The 12,500-nt window shown below is 41.7% G+C and overlaps 1 protein-coding gene across 4 annotated transcripts in view; it reads left to right on the top strand.

The window, feature by feature from the left end:
• The window catches only part of drp2 (dystrophin related protein 2), a 299,389-nt gene that overhangs the window by 43,256 nt on the left and 243,633 nt on the right, over positions 1-12,500 (top strand). The gene's annotated exons all lie outside the window — the stretch shown is intronic.

Below are 12,500 nucleotides of genomic sequence, written 5' to 3'. Positions count from 1 at the left end.
TGATTGTTCAACGCTCCGGTCTTCACAAAGTTGATTGTTCAACGCTCCGGTCTTCACAAAGTTGATTGTTCAACGCTCCGGTCTTCACAAAGTTGATTGTTCAACGCTCCGGTCTTCACAAAGTTGATTGTTCAACGCTCCGGTCTTTACAAAGTTGATTGTTCAACGCTCCGGTCTTTACAAAGTTGATTGTTCAACGCTCCGGTCTTTACAAAGTTGATTGTTCAAGGCTCCGGTCTTTACAAAGTTGATTGTTCAACGCTCCGGTCTTTACAAAGTTGATTGTTCAACGCTCCGGTCTTTACAAAGTTGATTGTTCAACGCTCCGGTCTTTACAAAGTTGATTGTTCAACGCTCCGGTCTTTACAAAGTTGATTGTTCAACGCTCCAGTCTTTACAAAGTTGATTGTTCAACGCTCCAGTGTGAGCTTAAAAAGGCGAGTGTCCAAATGGGCCTGACTAGTGTGGTCGTTATGGGAATTTGGGCGAGTGAACAAGCCTGCTTTGTGCTTGTTTGTGTGCAGCATCAGCTGCTCCCTGCTAAGCCCTTTTTCCATGTGGATATGAAAGGTCAGTCGTGTTTTATGGCCCGGCTGTGCAGATGTTCTACCAGCAGGGAATTGGACCTGCGATGAAGAAAGACAGGCACAACAACACTTGGCTGGGAAAACAGTTCTTTTTAAACGCTCTGTCTGAGCTGTGGCAATCTTCCTGTCACCCAGATTTGTGGCCAGTTCACAAAGAACTGCCGTCTCTTTGGGAGAATTGAGGTGACTGGGATTTTAATGAGATGTTGCATATGTCCTCTTCTGACTTCACCTTCCTCTTCCTGATATATGCATCTTTTCCCTCACTTGATTTAAACTCCCAGCCTCTCCATTCATCTTCGTCACACACCGCTCTGCAAACAACCCAACCATTCATTATCATCATCAACTCTCTAATGGAAATGTGATGACCATACGGTTGGTAAACCCAGTGCAGAAACACCCGATAAAGCAAGTGAGATGGCTCTCTCTCCTCATTGGTCGGCAGAATGTAAACAGGAAGAAGGTTTCCAGTACGGACCAGAGAGTGAAACACTGCAAATAAACCCAAGTAAGAACTCTCATGTTGCGCAACATTGACGATATATTATATAAATGATATCAATTTGGCCAACGATACAGCTTTTTTACTATCACCATATCATGATAGTGCATATTGATTAGTGGTGTAACTATGCGATTCAATTCATAATTTGAGGTTCCCGATTCAAATCAAACTGTATTTATATAGCACAGTTTATACACAAACACAAAGTGCTGCACAAACAACAGAAGAAGAGAAGTATGAATGTTCATTTATTACAAAAGCTTTTTTAGGGTCCACATGTACCCTGTATAAAGGACTCCCACAGGGAGTCCTTGTACAGGTTACAAAGGAACCTATTGAATTTGTAATGTTTATTATTATTATACCGGCCGCCTCTTCGAGCTGCAATTTGACCCACTTAACATGCTTCAAAACTCACCAAATTTGACACACACATCAGGACCTGCGAAAATTGCAAGTTAATAAAAAAAACAAACCCGGGTTGCACTGACACCTTGATTTACAAACCCCTCTATTTGCAAACTTTTCTGAACTTTTTGCCAACCATGTCTCTGTGTACGAACACTTCATTCATTTGGTGTGCCGCTGGCAGCCATCTTGTGTGCCGCTGGTATTGAAGAGAGTGAGGAAGTCGGCTCTACCACAGCAAGTTTTAAATATTGACGAGTACGGACTTATCTGGAAAAAACATGCCAAAGTGGACTTATTCCACAGTGGAGGAGAAGACCACACACACATACACACACACACACATACCGCCTCCTCCCTTTCCCCCGTCTGTTCCTTTCCTTTCTCTCCTCTTGTCAGCTGCTCTTTTGTGGATGTTTATGTACTGTAAGTGGAATTGACTTTTTAAATGTTTATTATTATAGCAATATGGTTGTTAAAGTTGTGATTTCTGATCTATTGTGAAGGCACCTAAGGGTGTGTGTGTTGGCAGAGCAGCGCACAGTTGAGCTAGCCATTGTTGTCTTGTTAATAGACAGTTGACCCATCACCTCCTTGTTATGTTCGTTTGATATGCAGTACTGTAAAGTACTTTATATTGTGTCCAAAGTGTGATATACAGTAGTGTAAAGTACAAACCCCGTTTCCATATGAGTTGGGAAATGGTGTTAGATGTAAATATAAACGGAATACAATGATTTGCAAATCATTTTCAAGCCATATTCAGTTGAATATGCTACAAAGACAACATATTTGATGTTCAAACTCATAAACATGTTTTTTTTTGTGCAAATCATTAACTTTAGAATTTGATGGCAGCAACACGTGACAAAGAAGTTGGGAAAGGTGGCAATAAATACTGATAAAGTTGAGGAATGCTCATCAAACCCTTATTTGGAACATCCCACAGGTGAACAGGCAAATTAGGAACAGGTGGGTGCCATGATTGGGTATAAAAGTAGATTCCATGAAATGCTCAGTCATTCACAAACAAGGATGGGGCGAGGGTCACCACTTTGTCAACAAATACCTGAGCAAATTGTTGAACAGTTTAAGAAAAACCTTTCTCAAGCAGCTATTGCAAGGAATTTAGGGATTTCACCATCTACGCTCCGTAATATCATCAAAGGGTTCAGAGAATCTGGAGAAATCACTGCACGTAAGCAGCTAAGCCCGTGACCTTCCATCCCTCAGGCTGTACTGCATCAACAAGCCACATCAGTGTGTAAAGGATATCACCACATGGGCTCAGGAACACTTCAGAAACCCACTGTCGGTAACTACAGTTGGTCGGTACATCTGAAGTGCAAGTTAAAACTCTCCTATGCAAGGCGAAAACCGCTTATCAACAACACCCAGAAACGCCGTCGGCTTCGCTGGGCCTGAGCTCATCTAAGATGGACTGATACAAAGTGGAAAAGTGTTCTGTGGTCTGACGAGTCCACATTTCAAATTGTTTTTGGAAACTGTGGACGTCGTGTCCTCCGGACCAAAGAGGAAAAGAACCCTCCGGATTGTTCTAGGGTCAAAGTGTAAAAGGCAGCATTTGTGATGGTATGGGGGTGTATTAGTGGCCAAGACATGGGTAACTTACACATCTGTGAAGGCACCATTAATGCTGAAAGGTACATACAGCTTTTGGAGCAACATATGTTGCCATCCAAGCAACGTTACCATATTTCAGCAAGACAATGCCAAGCCACGTGTTACATCAACGTGGCTTCATAGTAAAACAGTGCGGGTACTAGACTGGCCTGCCTGTAGCCCGGACCTGTCTAGGACTACAGGTCCAAGTTACAACATTTATAATATAAAGTAGTGTATAGTTGTAACTTATATCTGTCAGTAGACACGTTATGGAAGATAAAGTACAACATTTATAATATAAAGTAGTGTATAGTTGTAAGTTATATCTGTCAGTAGACACGTTATGGAAGATCAATCAATCAATCAATCAATGTTTATTTATATAGCCCTAAATCACAAGTGTCTCAAAGGGCTGTACAAGCCACAACGACATCCTCTGTGTCGAGTGGGTCTGACATAATATTGTGAAAGTCCAACACATCAGCGAAAGTCCAGTCCATGGTGGGGCCAGCGGGAACCATCCCGAGCGGAGACGGGTCAGCAGCGTAGAGATGTCCCCATCTGATGGACAGGCTAGCGGTCCACCCCGGAGCAGAGTAGAAAAGAAAAGAAAAGAAACGGCAGATCAACTGGTCTAAAAAGGGAGTCTATTTAAAGGCTAGAGTATACAAATGAGTTTTAAGATGAGACTTAAATGCTTCTACTGAGGTAGCATCTCTAACTTTTACCGGGAGGGCATTCCATAGTATTGGAGCCCGAATAGAAAACGCTCTATAGCCCGCAGACTTTTTTTGGGCTCTGGGAATCACTAATAAGCCGGAGTTCTTTGAACGCAGATTTCTTGCCGGGACATATGGTACAATACAATCGTCAAGATAGGCAGGAGCTTGACCGTGTAGTATTTTATACGTAAGTAGTAAAACCTTAAAGTCGCATCTTAGGTGCACAGGAAGCCAGTGCAAGTGAGCCAGTATAGGCGTAATATGATCAAACTTTCTTGTTTTTGTCAAAAGTCTAGCAGCCGCATTTTGTACCATCTGTAATCTTTTAATGCTAGACATAGGAAGGCCTGAAAATAAAACGTTACAGTAATCGAGACGAGATGTAACGAACGCATGGATAATGATCTCAGCATCGCTTGTGGACAAAATGGAACGAATTTTAGCGATATTACGGAGATGAAAGAAGGCCGTTTTAGTAACACTCTTAATGTGTGACTCAAACGAGAGAGTTGGGTCGAAGATAATACCCAGATTCTTTACAGAGTCTCCTTGTTTAATTGTTTGGTTGTCAAATGTTAAGGTGGTATTATTAAATAGATGTTGGTGTTGAGCAGGACCGATAATCAGCATTTCCGTTTTCTTAGCGTTGAGTTGCAAAAAGTTAGCGGACATCCATTGTTTAATTTCATTAAGACACGCCTCCAGCTGACTACAATCCGGCGTGTTGGTCAGCTTTAGGGGCATGTAGAGTTGGGTGTCATCAGCATAACAGTGAAAGCTAACACCGTATTTGCGTATAATGTCACCTAGCGGCAGCATGTAAATACTAAAGAGTGCAGGGCCAAGAACTGAACCCTGGGGAACTCCGCATGTTACCTTAACATAGTCCGAGGTCACATTGTTATGGGAGACACACTGCATCCTGTCAGTAAGATAAGAGTTAAACCAAGACAAGGCTAAGTCTGACATCCCAATACGCGTTTTGATACGCTCTAATAAAATATTATGATCAACAGTATCGAAAGCGGCGCTAAGATCAAGAAGCAGCAACATAGATGACGCATCAGAATCCATCGTCAGCAATAGATCATTAGTCATTTTTGCGAGGGCTGTCTCCGTAGAGTGATTTGCCCTGAAACCGGATTGAAAAGGTTCACAGAGATTGTTAGTCACTAAGTGTTCATTTAGCTGCTGTGCGACAATTTTTTCGAGAATTTTCGAGATAAACGGTAGGTGGGACACCGGCCGGTAGTTCACCATGAGGTCAGGATCGAGGTTAGGTCTTTTGAGTAGAGGATGAATAACCGCTTTTTTGAATGCTAGAGGAACAGTACCAGAGGAAAGTGATAGGTTTATAATATTTAACACTGATGGACCTAATAAAACAAAAAGCTCCTTGATAAGTTTCCCAGGAATTGGGTCAAGTAAACATGTTGTTTGTTTTGTCCCATTTACACATTTTAACAATTCCTCCAATGTTATTTCATCAAAGAGAGAGAAACTATTTTGGAGGGCAATGTCCGTCGTATATACCGTCGTATTTGTGTTAATAGAACCCAGTTGTAGCTGAGATGCATTGTCTTTAATCTCTTTTCTAATGACTTCAATTTTCTTATTAAAGAAATTCATAAAGTCATCTGCTGAGTGGGTGGAGCTACTGGGAGGAGTCCCTTGTTGGGTTAGCGATGCTACTGTACTAAACAAAAATTTAGGATCATTTTTGTTGAGGTGGATGAGATTTGAGTAATATTTAGCTTTAGCTGAGGTAAGCATGCGTTTATAAGTTATTAAACTATCACTCCATGCTTGATGGAAAACCTCAAGTTTAGTCGCACAACATTTATAATATAAAGTAGTGTATAGTTGTAAGTTATATCTGTCAGTAGACACGTTATGGAAGATAAAGTACAACATTTATAATATAAAGTAGTGTATAGTTGTAAGTTATATCTGTCAGTAGACACGTTATGGAAGATAAAGTACAACATTTATAATATAAAGTAGTGTATAGTTGTAAGTTATATCTGTCAGTAGACACGTTATGGAAGATAAAAACTAGAACATGGCTGACAAATAGATCACAAGTGTTTTGAATGTAGGAAGACAAATAAATGGTAATATGAGTGCTTTAAAGCTGAGGATAAAAGACTACTTGTGATGGGCTTTAAAGCCTCAAAGTGCCATCTCCATCTCCATCTCCCGCCAGCGCTTCAGTTGCGTGGTTTCTCCTGCCTCAAAGTGGCATCTCCATCTCCCGCCAGCGCTCCAGTTGCGTGGTTTCTCCTCCCACTGGCCGCTCACACCTGTCTCCCGCAGGCCAGAAAACATGTCGCCACAAACAAGCTTCTTCAATTCCAGCTGAGCGACACTTGGCGTGGCATAAAAGTTGGATGTAGTACTGAGGACACGTCTGGAGCCCAGGCCAGAGGATGCACTTGAGGGAGGCTTCTCTACACGTACTTTCCATGTCTGCTTCCACAAATCCTCCCTGTTTGATCTACTTTTTCTCTCACAGGAGAAACGTCTGTTTATTCAAGCTAAATAAAGGATTGTGGAGGATCTACACACGTAAAGCACTCTTCTTATTACACTTAAATGTGTGCTCTTCAAACATGCTGAGTGTGAAGAAGATTTGATGGACTTGAGGAAACATCCATGACTTTGTTGAAGACGGCACGACTACTATAGTCTCTCTATTGTGTCCTGGAGACATACTGTAGTCTCTCCATTGTGTCCTGGAGACATACTGTAGTCTCTCCATTGTGTCCTGGAGACATACTGTAGTCTCTCCATTGTGTCCTGGAGACATACTGTAGTCTCTCCATTGTGTCCTGGAGACATACTGTAGTCTCTCCATTGTGTCCTGGAGAAATACTGTAGTCTCTCCATTGTGTCCTGGAGACATACTGTAGTCTCTCCTTTGTGTCCTGGAGACATACTGTAGTCTCTCTATTGTGTCCTGGAGACATACTGTAGTCTCTCTATTGTGTCCTGGAGACATACTGTAGTCTCTCCATTGTGTCCTGGAGACATACTGTAGTCTCTCCATTGTGTCCTGGAGACATACCGTAGTCTCTCCATTGTGTCCTGGAGACATACTGTAGTCTCTCCATTGTGTCCTGGAGACATACTGTAGTCTCTCCATTGTGTCCTGGAGACATACTGTAGTCTCTCCTTTGTGTCCTGGAGACATACTGTAGTCTCTCTATTGTGTCCTGGAGACATACTGTAGTCTCTCTATTGTGTCCTGGAGACATACTGTAGTCTCTCCATTGTGTCCTGGAGACATACTGTAGTCTCTCCATTGTGTCCTGGAGACATACTGTAGTCTCTCCATTGTGTCCTGGAGACATACTGTAGTCTCTCCTTTGTGTCCTGGAGACATACTGTAGTCTCTCTATTGTGTCCTGGAGACATACTGTAGTCTCTCTATTGTGTCCTGGAGACATACTGTAGTCTCTCCATTGTGTCCTGGAGACATACTGTAGTCTCTCCATTGTGTCCTGGAGACATACTGTAGTCTCTCCATTGTGTCCTGGAGACATACTGTAGTCTCTCCATTGTGTCCTGGAGACATACTGTAGTCTCTCCATTGTGTCCTGGAGACATACTGTAGTCTCTCCATTGTGTCCTGGAGACATACTGTAGTCTCTCCTTTGTGTCCTGGAGACATACTGTAGTCTCTCCATTGTGTCCTGGAGACATACTGTAGTCTCTCCATTGTGTCCTGGGCCCTGCCCCGTGGTCTCGGACGCACCCTGATCACCTCCCCAGGGAGGTGAATTTAAATGTGAATCTAAATGTGAGCACTAAATGTTAAATATAAACTTAAATGTTAAATCTAAATCTTTAAATCTAAATGTTGAATCTAAATCTGACATGACCTGGTTTTCAGTCTACGTGGTGAAACCACCTTCGCTCTCACCTGAGACCCGTTTGCTCCTGACTACTTAAGCTCTCCAGTCCATTCACTCGACGTCAGTTGACTCCTGATGCTTCACCCTTCCAGTCGTGTTCATCTCCTCTGCTCTGGCTCCACTCACGCTCCTTGGTCCTGTGGCCCTGACCCGCTGCTGCCGTGTAGTGTTTAATGTTTCCTCTCCACACCTTTTGTCTTGTTTTTCCTCACATTTGTATTCTTGCCTCTCTGTGCTGCGGTCCGACTCTGGATAAGACCGATCATCAATATTTGTTGCTGTTTGATGGAACCTGAAAGAGGTTTTGGGGCCAAAAAGGCTGAGTGAAGTTTGCTGAGTGATGGTAATAGTATTGTTTACCCAAGAGTCTGACTTCCTGCATGCTTTATGACACTGCTTAGACTCCTGATTTATGACCCTGCTTAGACTCCTGATTAAAGACCTGCTCTCAGTCTTCCCTGCAGCGTCTGAGAGGAGAACACCTTCACATTCAAGGTGTCACCAAGAGGATCATCTTTTCACTAGCTTCACTCTTCTAATGAGTCGTGTCAACCTTCCAGTCCTCCTCCAGCACACCCAGTCACACTCTTTGACCAACTGCTGCTGCATCTGTGTGCACTCCGACGCATGTTACGTCATTAACAGCATCTGTGTGCACTCCGACGCATGTTACGTCATTAACAGCATCTGTGTGCACTCCGACGCATGTTACGTCATTAACAGCATCTGTGTGCACTCCGACGCATGTTACTTCATTAACAGCATCTGTGTGCACTCCGACGCATGTTACGTCATTAACAGCATCTGTGTGCACTCCGACGCATGTTACGTCATTAACAGCATCTGTGTGCACTCCGACGCATGTTACGTCATTAACAGCATCTGTGTGCACTCCGACGCATGTTACGTCATTAACAGCATCTGTGTGCACTCCGACGCATGTTACGTCATTAACAGCATCTGTGTGCACTCCGACGCATGTTACGTCATTAACAACATCTGTGTGCACTCCGACGCATGTTACGTCATTAACAGCATCTGTGTGCACTCCGACGCATGTTACGTCATTAACAGCATCTGTGTGCACTCCGACGCATGTTACGTCATTAACATCTGTGTGCACTCCGACGCATGTTACGTCATTAACATCTGTGTGCACTCCGACGCATGTTACGTCATTAACAGCATCTGTGTGCACTCCGACGCATGTTACGTCATTAACAGCATCTGTGTGCACTCCGACGCATGTTACGTCATTAACAGCATCTGTGTGCACTCCGACGCATGTTACGTCATTAACAGCATCTGTGTGCACTCCGACGCATGTTACGTCATTAACAGCATCTGTGTGCACTCCGACGCATGTTACGTCATTAACAGCATCTGTGTGCACTCCGACGCATGTTACGTCATTAACAGCATCTGTGTGCACTCCGACGCATGTTACGTCATTAACAGCATCTGTGTGCACTCCGACGCATGTTACGTCATTAACAACATCTGTGTGCACTCCGACGCATGTTACGTCATTAACAGCATCTGTGTGCACTCCGACGCATGTTACGTCATTAACAGCATCTGTGTGCACTCCGACGCATGTTACGTCATTAACAGCATCTGTGTGCACTCCGACGCATGTTACGTCATTAACAGCATCTGTGTGCACTCCGACGCATGTTACGTCATTAACAGCATCTGTGTGCACTCCGACGCATGTTACGTCATTAACAGCATCTGTGTGCACTCCGACGCATGTTACGTCATTAACAGCATCTGTGTGCACTCCGACGCATGTTACGTCATTAACAGCATCTGTGTGCACTCCGACGCATGTTACGTCATTAACAACATCTGTGTGCACTCCGACGCATGTTACGTCATTAACAACATCTGTGTGCACTCCGACGCATGTTACGTCATTAACAGCATCTGTGTGCACTCCGACGCATGTTACGTCATTAACAGCATCTGTGTGCACTCCGACGCATGTTACGTCATTAACAGCATCTGTGTGCACTCCGACGCATGTTACGTCATTAACAGCATCTGTGTGCACTCTGCCGTGTCTTATGTCATTAAGCGGGTGGTTAATTAACAAGCCAATTGGGTCCAAGCCACGTCCCGTAAGAGCTCTGTGTGAGTTTGGCTGGCAATCCAACAGTAATTATTTCATCAGATCTTGTCGCTGTGGATTCCACAGCGTCGTGTGTGTGTGTGTGTGTGTGTGTGTGTGTGTGTGTGTGTGTGTGTGTGTGTGTGTGTGTGTGTGTGTGTGTGTGTGTGTGTGTGTGTGTGTGTGTGTGTGTGTGTGTGTGTGTGTGTGTGTGTGTGTGTGTGTGTGTGTGTGTGTGTGTGTGTGTGTGTGTGTGGCTCAGAGATGAATACTATTTTGATCATATCTATTTACTGGCAAACTTTGGAAGTATTTAGGTGTCATAAATTAGATGTATATGATAATAACTTCTCTATAGAGGCAACTTGTTTTTCCACTCTACTGCTACTTTAGGTGAAGTACAAGTATGAACACATTTGAACATACACTAAATAAAGTAGTGAAAAAGAGTACTGCTTAGTACCAGTATCTATAGTATTTCCATCTAGTGGGAATTGGTGCAGTGTCGGTTGAAATGCAAAAGATACCCGCCTTAATCTAAAGCAGGGGTCACCAACGCGGTGCCCGCGGGCACCAGGTAGCCCGTAAGGACCAGATGAGTAGCCCGCTGGCCTGTTCTAAAAATAGCTCAAATAGCAGCACTTACCAGTGAGCTGCCTCTATTTTTTAAATTGTATTTATTTACTAGCAAGCTGGTCTCGCTGTGCTCGACATTTTTAATTCTAAGAAAGACAAAACTCAAATAGAATTTGAAAATCCAAGAAAATATTTTAAAGACTTGGTCTTCACTTGTTTAAATAAATTCATTATTTTTTTTACTTTGCTTCTTTTAACTTTCAGAAAGACAATTTTAGAGAAAAAATACAACCTTAAAAATGATTTTAGGATTTTTAAACACATATACCTTTTTACCTTTTCAATTCCTTCCTCTTCTTTCCTGACAATTTAAATCAATGTTCAAGTAAAAAACATTTTTAATTGTAAAGAAAAATTAATAAATTTTAATTTAATTCTTCATTTTAGCTTCTGTTTTTTCGACGAAGAATATTTGTGAAATATTTCTTCAAACTTATCATGATTAAAATGCAAAAAAATTATTCTGGCAAATCTAGAAAATCTGTAGAATCAAATTTAAATCTTATTTCAAAGTCTTTTGAATTTCTTTTAAAATTTTTGTTCTGGAAAATCTAGAAGAAATAATGATTTGTCTTTGTTAGAAATATAGCTTCGTCCAATTTGTTATATATTCTAACAAAGTGCAGATTGGATTTTAACCTATTTAAAACATGTCATCAACATTCTAAAATTAATCTTAATCAGGAAAAATTACTAATGATGTTCCATAAATTCTTTTTTAAATTTTTTTCAAAAAGATTCGAATTAGCTAGTTTTTCTTTTCTTTTTTTCGGTTGAATTTTGAATTTTAAAGAGTCGAAATTGAAGATAAACTATGTTTCAAAATTTAATTGTCATTTTTTTCGTGTTTTCTCCTCTTTTAAACCATTCAATTAAGTGTAAATATCATTAATTATTAATAATAACATAGAGTTAAAGGTCAATTGAGCAAATTGGCTATTTCTGGCAATTTATTGAAGTGTGTATCAAACTGGTAGCCCTTCGCATTAATCAGTACCCAAGAAGCAGCTCTTGGTTTCAAAAAGGTTGGTGACCCCTGATCTAAAGTATATCCAAGTTTCATTTCTACAATAACATGATATTCTGTAATAAAAAGTTCCAAATGTACTAGATACTGTACGTAAGATGCAGATTGATGAAGTGATGGTTGGAGAATGTTGCTCAGTCCAATGTTGAAGATGATTGATCTGCCAATGGTGCGTTCAAGGGATGGTAAACAATCAGATTATGATTGATGAGTCACAACAATTATTATTTTACAAATGATAGATCACATAATACTTTTGATGTCACTGATTGTTATTCATCACCTTTATGAAGTCATTAGTTGTGCTGCATGAAAGTCGACATGGAGAGCATGTGAGGAGGGGACAAAGCTCCATTTGTGTCTTTCTGGCTGACATTTTAGGCTCCATTGTTTTTCTTTCCACTCTGCTTTATCATTGATAACAACCTTTAGTCCATTTTATTGTCCATCACCGTTATCAAGCGCAAATAACCCAGGGAAAGACTTTTTCTACAGCCGTGTCCTCAAATGTCAGGCCAGGTCCGACTACTTCTGAAGACGTTATTTTGTTTGCCGATGTTGATGCACAATGTCAACTGTGCTTATGAAGAACAAGTTGCTGCCATGGTTCATAAACACTTGATGAGCTCCAGCTGAATATTTAAGGAGTGTGTTGAAATCCATCCTAAGTTTGGTCAAATGGGAAGAACTGATCAGTGATCAGAAGCACGGTGCATGAAGACCTGAATGATGTTTGTCTCCTTTAAACCTTTCAAGGTTCTCCACTGCTTTGAATCACAAGCAGACATCCACATTGCCAAAAATGTTTGCCTCATATTCCACGAATGTTTGGTAATAAATACAAAAAGAAGTTTTTATTTGGATCCACGAACACAAGACACTTTGAAGTGAAAGTGGATGTCTTTGTTCCTGCTAATGTTTGGTCTCTAGTGAGAGCTCAGCAGACAGACCAGGGG

This window comes from Entelurus aequoreus, linkage group LG04 (assembly GCF_033978785.1).
Source record: "Entelurus aequoreus isolate RoL-2023_Sb linkage group LG04, RoL_Eaeq_v1.1, whole genome shotgun sequence".
Taxonomy (NCBI): domain Eukaryota; kingdom Metazoa; phylum Chordata; class Actinopteri; order Syngnathiformes; family Syngnathidae; genus Entelurus; species Entelurus aequoreus.
The sequence above is the reverse complement of the archived record's forward strand: the minus strand, read 5'-3'. Positions and strand labels throughout refer to the sequence as shown.